The sequence below is a fragment of the Arachis duranensis genome, chromosome 4 (genome assembly GCF_000817695.3).
Source record: "Arachis duranensis cultivar V14167 chromosome 4, aradu.V14167.gnm2.J7QH, whole genome shotgun sequence".
Lineage (NCBI taxonomy): Eukaryota > Viridiplantae > Streptophyta > Magnoliopsida > Fabales > Fabaceae > Arachis > Arachis duranensis.
In genome coordinates this window covers 76,837,358-76,840,457 of record NC_029775.3, presented here as the reverse complement: position 1 = coordinate 76,840,457, position 3,100 = coordinate 76,837,358, and positions in this window count along the sequence as shown.

The window sequence follows — 3,100 nt, the reverse complement described above, 5'->3', positions numbered from 1 at the left end:
CATTGCAGGATGTCTACTTTCCAACGCCGTTGAGAGCGCGCCAATTGGGCTTCTGTAGCTCTAGAAAATCCACTTCGAGTGCAGGGCCAACGCAATTAAGAGCGCGCCAATTTGGCTTCTTTAGCTCCAGAAAATCCACTTCGAGTGCAGGGAGGTCAGAATCCAACAGCATCTGCAATCCTTTTCGGCCTCTGAATCAGATTTTTGCTCAGGACCCTCAATTTCAGCCAGAAAATACCTGAAATCACAGAAAAACACACAAACTCATAGTAAAGTCCAGAAAAGTGAATTTTAACTAAAAACTAATAAAAATATAATAAAAACTAACTAAAATATACTAAAAGCATACTAAAAACAATGCCAAAAAGCGTATAAATTATCCGCTCATCACAACACCAAACTTAAATTGTTGCTTGTCCCCAAGCAAATGAAAATCAAAATAGAATAAAAAGAAGGGAATATACGATAGACTCCAAAATATCAAAGAAACTTAGCTCCAATTAGATGAGCGGGACTAGTAGCTTTTTGCTTCTGAACAGTTTTGGCATCTCACTTCATCTTTTGAAGTTTAGAATGATTGGCATCCATAGGAACTCAGAACTTAGATAGTGTTATTGATTCTCCTTGTGAAGTATGATGATTCTTGAACATAGCTACTTTATGAGTCTTGGCTGTGGCCTAAAGCACTCTATCTTCCAGTATTACCACCGGATACATACATGACACAGACACATAATTGGGTGAACCTTTTCATATTGTGACTCAGCTTTGCTAGAGTCCCCAATTAGAGGTGTCCAGGGTTCTTAAGCACACTCTTTTTGCCTTGGATCACAACTTTATTTCTTTTTCTCTTTCTTTTCTTTTCGTTTTTTTTTAATCACTGCTTTTTCTTGCTTCAAGAATCAATTTGATGATTTTTCAGATCCTCAATAACAGTTCTCTTTTTCCTCTTTCTTTCAAGAGCTAACAATTTTAACATTCTTTAAAACAACAAATTCAAAAGACATATGCACTGTTCAAGCATTCATTCAGAAAACAAAAAGCATTGTCCCCACATCAAACTAATTCAACTAGTTTCAAAGATGAATTCGAAATCCTGTACTTCTTGTTCTTTTGTGATTAAAGCATTTTTCATTTAAGAGAGGTTATGGATTCATAGGACATTCATAGCTTTAAGACATGAACTTTAAATTTTATTAATCATGAATTAAGAATAAGACTCAAAAATAGATATAAGATAAGACTAATAGAAATAGAAAACAAAAATTTAAATAGGCTCCTAATGATATAGGTTATCACAGAGTTAGGACTCAACAACCTTGATTTTGAGAAGTGGATGCTCCCTCAACTTGAGAGGAGAGCTTTTGGCGTTTCAACTCTTGAAGTTCACGCCCCTGCTTCTCTTGTTCCTTCAGCAATTTACAAAGCATGCAGTTCTGATTCTGCTGTTCTTCCTTAAGTTGCTCCATAGTTTCTTGCAACTTGGTAATAGATGCCTCTAGGCTGGCCCAGTAGTCAATTTCAGGAAATTCAGGGAGGAACTCCTGCGCCCTCTTTTTGATAGAGTTGTCTTGCATTTGTCCTTCCATTGACTTCTTGGTGATTGGATGTTCAATGGGTATAAATTCATCTACTCCCATCTTCACCCCCGCCTCTTTACAGAGCAAGGAGATCAAACTTGGGTAGGCCAGTTTGGCTTCAGTGGAATTCTTATTTGCAATTGTGTAGATCTCACAAGAAATCAGATGATGAACCTCCACTTCTTTTCCAAGCATAATACAATGAATCATCACTGCTCTCTTGATAGTGACCTCAGAACGGTTGCTAGTGGGCAATATGGAACGCCCAATAAAATCTAGCCAGCCTCTTGCAATTGGTTTGAGGTCTCCCATCCTCTGTTTTGAATTTGCTCTTGGATCTCCGGATATTCATCTTCTTTCAGATTGAATTTGACTTCCGGGATCACTGACCTCAGACCCATTATTTTGTGGTAATGGTCTGCATGTTCTTTGGTTAAGAACTTCCCTTGACTCCAAAGATTCTTTGGAGTATTCTCTTTTTTGCCTCTTGAATTGGTTTGTTTTCCCTTAGGAGCCATGATCTTGATAAATCTTGGCTTAGTGGTCACGGAAAAGCACACCAAACTTAGAGGTTTGCTTGTCCTCAAGCAAAAGAAAGGAAAGAAGAGAGAGAAGAGAAGAGAAAATTCGAACGGTGTGGGGGAATTAGGGGGCCAAACGTGTATTTATAAGGGGGGAAGGAGATTTCGAAAAAATTGAAGGGAGATTTGAGAAGATATGGAGAGAATTTGAGAGAAGAGTGAGTTTTTGAGTAAGATATGGGATTAATTTGAGAGGGATTTGAAGAATGATTTTGATTTTTGAAGATTTGAAGGTGAATGATGAATTAGGAAAGGATTTGAAATAGATTTGAAGAAGATTTTAATTTTTGAGATTGGAAGGTGAATGATGAAAGTTTGTAATGTGTTTATGCAGAAAAATATGAATCAAAACAAGAAAGTTTGAAAAAATTTGAAGTGGGAAACAAAATCTCTTCACCCTGCCTTTCTGGCGTTAAACGCCCAGAATGGTATCCATTATGGCGTTTAACGCCCATTTGTTGGCCAATTTGGGCGTTTAACGCCCAGCCAGGTACCCTGGCTGGCGTTAAACGCCAGAATTCCTTTATCACTGGGCGTTTTTCTAAAACGCCCAGGATGCTGCACACCTGGCGTTAGATGCTAGCAGACTGGCGTTAAACGCCCAGAAGGTGCTTCTTTTTGGCGTTTAACGCCCAGAAGATGCTCCTTTCTGGCGTTTAACGCCCAGATGGTTACCCTTACTGGCGTTAAACGCCCAGAATGATGCCCATTCTGGCGTTTAACGCCCAAAGTACCCCTTACTGGCGTTTTTTCGCCAGCAAGCTCTTTTTCTCTGCTTTTTGCACTGAATCCTTCTGTAACTCTGTGAATTCCTTCAATTTTGATAATTGCCTTTGTAGAAACAAAACATGTAACCTCCTAATGACTGGGTTGCCTCCCAGCAAGCGCTTCTTTATTGTCTTTAGCTGGACCTTCACTGAGGATTATTCCAGCCTCAGT